Raw genomic sequence first — 8060 nt, forward strand, 5'->3', positions numbered from 1 at the left:
TCTTTATTGTCCTACCTTCTAGCTCTTCACTCTTTCTGAGCTCCAGAAGTTTCATGTAAGCACAATTCATGCCTCATTTTTCTAAAAGTTAGATTAAACAAATGGAACCTCCTTGGCTGAATTTAATCAACTCTCAGTCAATTGGTGTGTGTGTGTGTGTGTGTGTGTGTGTGTGTGTGTGTTAAAGTAGAGGATAGAGGACAAAATGTGGTGTCTTCATTAGTCATTTTCTACCATATTTTTGAGAAAGGGTATCTCACTGAAACCTAGAGCTTGCTCGCTAGTCTCCACTGGCTGGCTAACAAGCCCACAAGATCCCTAGTGTCTGAATCTAGAGCAGAAGTGACTTTTCCATTACTTTATTTAATCTTTGCACCCAGAGTCCAGAGGCCCAGGTACCTCAATGTAGGCAAACTTACTTCTGCTATATATTTAAGTTCTAGTCTCGCTTGGAGGGCTCATGCAGCAGGGACACCTTTTAATCTGAGATAAAGTATTGCTAATAGAAACCTTTCTAGCATGACGAAGGGAAAATCCACTCATTAAGTGCTCCTCTTGGGTATACTTTAGAACTGAGCTGGTCATTGACATGCAAAGACCAAAGACAGAGCCTCTGTCTTTTAGGTGTTGTTTCAAGTTCTGGCATTCTCATCTATTCACCACAGTTTGTGCAATTTCTCCTAAAAGTTAAGTTAGCAACAACTTAGCTAGTGAGATGGTTGCCTATTTGGGTTCTGTATGAGAGTACAACCAGATGAAATTAGCTTGGCAGGCACTTGACTGTTGCTTTTTTAATTAGACTTATATTTAGCAGACACTTTGCATACCTGTTCTCATGCTTGTATATGGAAAATAATCAACTACTTTCGTGTCATGAATTCAAGAATGATAGGACAGGAGCATGATCCAAATATAGCTCTATACTAGCTCTTGTACTTAGCAACTTTTGCAGGCAAGCTTCCATTGTCCTAGCCAGTAAAATAGCCCAGAAGGCTGTACTTTAGAAAGAGGTAAGCATTTTATTTGTTCAACCTTTTAGTTGTCTTGTAATTCTTTCCAGATTGGAATAATTTTATAAGTCCATTACCCAGCTGTTGTGCTGACATTTGCAGTGGTCAGGGACTTCTTCCTTTCATAGTTAGTTGGCTCTGGTGACTGGAAAGCAGTTTTGGAGAGCCCTAGTAAGCTTCACTAGGCTTCTAAATATCTGGAGAAAAAAATACCATAAGGTGGATTCAGAGCTCTTCTTTCTTAAGATGCATTTAATTTTTTATTTTATTTATTTACACTGCAGTCATTAACCCCCCTCCCACAGTTCCTCATCCCGTTCTTCCTCACCATTACCTCCAAGCCTGCACTTGCTCCCTCCCTCTGCCTTCTGTGATTATTTTCTTCCCCCTTCTAAGTGGGGTTGAAGCCTCCTCACTTGGGCATTAATGCTTGTTATACTTCTTACAGTCTGTAGATTATATTTAGGTATTCTGTACATTTTAGCTAATATTCACTTATCACTGAGTGCCTACCTATATATGTACTTTCAGGTCTAAGTTAACTCACTAGTTTCACCTATTTGCCTAAAAAAATTCATGCTGTCCTCATTTTTTAATAGCTGAACAGTGTTGCATTGTGTAAATGAACCACATTTTCTGAATCCATTCTTTGGTTGAGGGACATCTGGGTTATTTCCAGCTTCTGGCTATTACAAATAAGGCTGATATGAACATGGTGAAGCACATGTCCTTGTGGTATGGTGTGGCATATTTTGGGTATGCCACATTTATTTCCAGAGCAGTTGTAGAAGTCTCACAGAATTTCACAGAGCAGTTTGAAATCTCACAAACAGTGGAGGAGATTTCTTTTTTCTTTTTTTCCCACATTCTCACCAGCATATGATGTCACTTGAGTTTTTGATCTTAGCCATTCTCATTGGTGTGAGGTTGAATCTCGGGTCCTTTTGATTTGAATTTCTTTGATGACTAAAGACTTTGAACATTTCTTTAATTGCTTCTCAGACATTCAGAATTCTGTAGTGAATTCACTGTTTAGCTCTATACCTGATTTTTTTTTTTAAATTGGAATAATTGGGGTTTTGGAGATTGGCTTCTTGAATTCCTTGTATGTTTTGAATATTAGTACTCTGTCAGATGTAGTTTCAGTGAAGATTTCTTTCCCAATCTGTAGGCTGCCGATTTGACATATTGACTGTGTCTTTTGGCTTACAGAAGCTTGTCAGTTTCATGTGGTCCCATTTATCAATAGTTGATCTTAGAGTCCAAGCTTTTGGTGTTTCTTCAGAAAAATTTCCCCTATGAGTATGAGTTTGAGGCTCTTTCCCACCTTTTCTTTTATTAGATTTAGTGTATCTGGTTTTATGCTGAGGTTCTTGATTCACCTGGAGTTGAGCATTGTGCAAGTTGATAAATATGGATCTAATTTCATTCTTCTACAAGCAGACTGCCAGTTAGATGAGCACCACTTATTGAAGATACTTTCTTTTTTCCACTGTATGTTTTTGGCTTCTTTGTCAAAGATTTAGTGTACATAGTGTGTGGATTTACTTCTGGGTCTTTGATTCTATTCCATTGATCAAGCTGTCTCTGTACCAATACCATGCAGTTTTTAGCACTATTATAATAAAGCTTGAGGTCAAGAATGGGCTGGTGCGATAGCTCAGTGGGTAAGAGCACCCGACTGCTCTTCCGAAGGTTCGAAGTTCAAATTCCAGCAACCACATGGTGGCTCACAACCATCTGTAACGAGATCTGACTCCCTCTTCTGGTGCGTCTGAAGACAGCTATAGTGTACTTACATATAATAAAAATAAATAAATCTTTTTAAAAAAAAAGAATGGTGATTCCCCCAGAATTTCTTTTAATGTTGAATTGTTTTGGCTATCCTGGGTTTTTTCATTTTACCACATGAAGTTGAGAATTGCTCTCCCCACGTCTGAAAAGAATTGTGTTGAAATTTTAATGGAGATTGCATTGAATCTACAGATTGCTTTTGGTAAAATGGTCATTTTCACTATGTTAATCCTACCAATCCAGGAGCATGGGAGATCTTTCCATCTTCTGAGGTCTTCCTTGATTTCTTTCTTTCTTTTTTTTTTTTCAGGGATTGAAGCTATAAATTGCTTCTTTATATTTCGGTATGTGCCACAAATTTCTGATCTTTCCAAGAAATTTGACATGAAGAGATGTTGTATTTTGTTGAAGGCATTTTCATCATCTAATGATATGATCATGTGGCGTTTTTTCTTTGAGTTTTTTGTATAGTGTATTATGTTGAGAGATTTTTTTTTATAAATTGAGCCATCCCTGCAACCCTGGGATGAAGCCTGCATGATTATGATGAATGAAGAGTTTGATGTGTTCTTGGTTTCAATTTTTGAGAATTCTACTGAGTACTTTTGCATTGATATTCATATGCATGATTGGTCAGAAGATCTCTTTCTTTGTTGGGTCTTTGTGTGGTTCAGGTATCAGAGAAGTTGTGGCTTCATAGAGCAAATTAGGTAGTGTTACTTCTGTTTCTAGTTTATGGAATATATTGGTATCAGGTCTTTTTTGAAGGCCTGATAGAATTCTGCACTAAAATCATCTAGCCCTGGGCTTTGTTACCTTGGGAGGTCTTTGGTGACAATTTCTATTTCCTTAGGGGTTATGGGATTGTTTAGACATTTTGCCTGCTCTTGATTTAACATGGGTACATGGGATCTGTCTAGAAAACCATCCATTTCATCTAGATTTTCCAATTTTGCATAGTACAGACTTTTGTAGTAGGTTCTGATAGTTTTTTGGGATTTCCTCAGGTTATATTCCTATGTTTCTTTGGTTTCTGTTGTTATGTCTCTCTCTTCATTTCTGATTTTGTTAATTTGGATGCTGTCTTGTGCCCTCTACTTAGTTTGGCTAATGTGTATTCACCTTGCTGATTTTCTCAAAGAACCAGCTGTTCATTTGTTGATTTTTTGTATCATTCTCTTTGTTTCTAACTGGTTGATTTCAGCCCTGTTTTTGACTAGTTTCAGCTATCTACTCCTCTTGGGTATATTTGCTTCTTTCTGTTCTAGAGCTTTCAGGTGTGTTTTAAGTTGTTTGTATGGGATCTCTCCAATGACTTTATGAAGGCACTTAGTGCTATGAATTTTCTTAACACTGCTTTCATTGTGTTCTATAAGTTTTGGTATGATGTGTCTCCATTTTCATTGAATTTCATGAAGTCTTTGGCTTCTTTATTTCTTCCCTGACCAAGTTATCATTGAGCAAAGAGTTGTTCAGTTTCTATGAGTATATGAGATTTCTGTTCGTTTTGTTGATATTGAAATCTATCCATTGTCCATGGTGATCTGATAGAAACCATGGAATTATTTCATTGCTCTTGTATTTTTGAGGCTTGTTTTATGAATGATTAAATGGTCAATTTTGGAGTAGGTTTTGTGAGGTGCTTAGAAGAAGGTATATTCTCTTGTTTTGGGGGTGAAATGTTCTGTAGATATCTGCTAAATTAATTTAGTTCATTACTTCTATTAGGTTCACTATGTCTGTGTTTAATTTCAGCCATAATGACCTGTCCAATGGTGAAAGTTCATTTTTAAAGTCGCTCACTATTGTCTGGGGTTCAATTTGTTAAGTTTTTTATGAACGTGAATGCCTTTCCATTTGGGGCATGGATATTCAGAATTGAAACTTCCTCTTGGTGGATTTTTCTTTTGATGAATATAAAGTGTCTTCTGAATCTAATTTGATAACTTTTTGTTGAAAGTCTATTCTATTGGATATTAGTATGGAAACCTCATCTTGTTTCTTGGGACCATTTCCTTAGAAAACTTTTTTCCAGCCTTTTAGTCTGAGGTAGTATCTGTCTTTGTCACTGAAATTTGTTTCTTGTGTGTAGCAAAATGCTGGATAGTGCTTGTGTATCCATTCTGTTAGTGTCTGCCTTTTTATTGTGAAATTGGGTTCATTGATGCTGAGAGATACTAAAGAGATATGATTGTTAGTTCCTGTTATTTTTGTTGATAGATGTGGTATGATGTGTGTATGAGTCTTTACTTTTTGGCTTTTTGTGATCTGTTTAGTTTCCCATATTTTCTTGGATGTAGTTAGTCTATTTGTGTTGGGGATTTCATTTTACTATCCTCTATAGGGCTGGATTAATAGAAAGATAATGTTTAATTTTTTTCATGGAATATCTTGGTTTTGCCATCTATGATGAATGTTTTTCTGAGTATAGTATAATAGGCTGGCAATTGTGTTCTCTTAGGGTCTAGATGACATCTTTCTTTCAGACTCCACATTTCTCCATCTATTCTCCACTTAAATTTATAGTCATAATCATCCTCTCTAGCAAATTAAAACTCTCATTCTCCCGGGAAATAGGGAAGGAGCTGTTTCCCTAATGATCTCTTGATTGTGTCAATAAAGTAGCCAGGAGCTAATTGCTGGGCAAAGGGTAAAGGTGAGACTTCCAGGTCCCAGGAGGAAGTCAAGAGAAAGGAAAAGAAAAGATTTCAGGCAAGGCTTTGCACTGAGAAGAACACAACAACCATGTATGGTCTTGGGGCCACCAGAACTGGGGGCCTCCACCATCAGCAGATGACTGATATAGGTTAGCTGATAAGGTTAGGGCAGGAGATTCTCTGTCCACGAATTATCTGGCCAGTTCTAAAACAATAAAGCTGTCTGAAGTGTTTTTCATCCTTGAGCCAAAGCGGTGCAGAAGCTGGCTGCTTAACAAAATTAAGTAGGAGTGGCTGGTTAAGATATGGCAGCTCCCAGGAGAGATGCCAGTTGGCTGTTCGTGGAGGTGGCTGTTGTCAGGAGGGAGACCAGAGGCAGCCAATCTTACAGCTAAAGTGGGAGCACAGACCAAACTCCTGGAAAGGCGGTAGTGTGCTTTTTAACATTACAGGAAGCATGAAGATACTTCATTTAATGTTTAATGTTCTTTTAATATTTGATGCCTTCTCATTTACCTTTAAAACAAAGTTCAAAACCACAATTTTATCCCCATTTCATTAAAAATTTTCTTTACATATCAAATTCCTTGAATATATAATATAGTCCTCGTTTCCTTATGTCTACCCATGTATCCATACATCAATTGTTTCATCTTTCATGTATCCATGTATCCATACATATATCCATGATGCATGCAAAAAATATCTATTCATCCTCTTTTTTCATGTATTTCTTTATTTATTCATTTATTAACAATGGTATTTTCTATGTTTTTAATAGAGATACAGAAATTTTATTGTATGATGGGTATCACTTTTAATGTGAATAAAAAACAATTATTTTCAAACACCTAAAGCCCATTTGCATGTTCCTATTGATATTTGCCTTCTAGTATCAATGGAGATCCTACTTTTGGCATATCTTCAAAAGAACCATATTTGAAAAGCATCTGAGAACATGTTTCTCAATCAAGCAGCCTCTGAGTGCAGGGTGGAGCTAAAAGTAACAGTGATGGTGCTGACCAGCAAATCATATCTAGCACCATCTAGGACAGATCACAATTTTGCCTTAACAGGATTAGTAAACAAATCTATGCATATATTTAAACATCCAGATTATAAATAACCACAGTATGCTTCTACCTTAGGACACTCCCACAACAAAGATCTTCTCATTCTGTCTGTGACATGAAAGTAACAGAATTATAAGAGGAATAGCACCTACCTCCAAATTAAATTCACAATCCTAGTTTATCAGTAATAATTCTTCTTTAGCATCTTGCTACTTCAAGACTAAACCATCACCAATTATAGTATATAAAATCAAAGTGAGTAAAATGCTTGAAAATTGGTAGATGTATAAATATAAAAACAATCAAGAGTTTAAATAGCTATCATACACTAGTTGACAGAAATAGTTAAAATATTTGGCATTTTAATTTATTATAATTTTTATTATTCATTCTAAATTCCCTTTGCATTCAACTAATTATTAACTTGATCAACATTCTTCAGCAAGTGGGATGACTTAAACATATACTTTTGAAAAATCTAACTACTAGCTCTTCAATACTCAGAAACTTTTGTCATGAAGCACAGAATAAAGACATCCTAAGGAATATTCTGGATTTTGGTTACATTTTGTCTTGCCTTGGTTATTTAAATCATTTTCCATTACTCTTTTATAGTCATAAAATAGCATTAAACTTGATACACTGTCCTCACCCAAGTGCTCATCTCCATATAGTTCAGTGGACCCACTGTTGTATCTCTCAGAAGAACCTTGCTGTCCCAGGAACAAAGGTCTCTAAACCATCTGAACACAGGGTTAAAGGTAAGAAGAAGAAGAACTTTCCAGTTCATTTGCTAGAATTAGAGTATGAGTGATTACTCTTACTTTCATTACTGGGAACTTCCTTCTTTCATTTTCACAGGCATTGTACAAATCACTTTTAAATTCTGTATAGTGATTTTTCCAAGGCTGTGCTAAGTCGAGTTTCTATTATGTAGGTGCAATATTCTAGAAAGCAATATTCTAGAGTTTTCTGTATAATTATGAAAGTTAGAATCATGGGTGGTACTATTACAGGATACTTGATCATATTGTGAACTCCAAAACTGTGAACTGGAAAAACTTTGTTGTGGTGTGTCTCAACCCTATCACACACCATTTATCCAAGGGCTTTCTGTTTATTGTAAACAGATTGTTTTCATGGGGCTCAGCCCTAGTATACACCTTTAATCCAAAAAGATTTCTGTAAACAAGATTAAATAACATTAAAGAAAAGTGAAGAGGTGAAGTAAACAACCAGTTGACAGGGAGAGAACAAGAATAGAAAGTTGGGTCTTTAAGCTGAAGAGTATTTAAGACAATTTGGAGAAAGAGCCTTTTCCTTCTGGGACTTCAGTGGAGTAGTAAGTCAGCTGGATGTTTCAACTTGTCTCTGAGCGAGCTGGCTTTCACCACGGCATCTGGCTTCTGAGACTTTATTTGGTAAATCAACCATTTGGGACTTTCTTTCTCTCTCTCTCTCTCTTTTTCCTTCTCTTCCTTCCTTCCTTCCTTCCTTCCTTCCTTCCTTCCTTCCTTCCTTCCTTC

At 36.4% G+C, this 8060-nt stretch overlaps 1 long non-coding RNA gene across 2 annotated transcripts in view; it reads left to right on the forward strand.

The window, feature by feature from the left end:
* The first annotated feature begins 939 nt into the window (after nucleotides 1-939).
* Nucleotides 940-8060, forward strand: part of LOC115029761 — a 32351-nt gene continuing 25230 nt past the window's right edge. For both annotated transcript variants that reach the window (XR_003835326.1, XR_003835325.1), the window contains exons 1-2: nucleotides 940-1010; nucleotides 7209-7295. This is a non-coding gene — a long non-coding RNA (uncharacterized LOC115029761). The remainder of the gene's footprint in view (nucleotides 1011-7208; nucleotides 7296-8060) is intronic.

The sequence above is a fragment of the Mus caroli genome, chromosome 17 (assembly GCF_900094665.2).
Source record: "Mus caroli chromosome 17, CAROLI_EIJ_v1.1, whole genome shotgun sequence".
Classification (NCBI taxonomy): domain Eukaryota; kingdom Metazoa; phylum Chordata; class Mammalia; order Rodentia; family Muridae; genus Mus; species Mus caroli.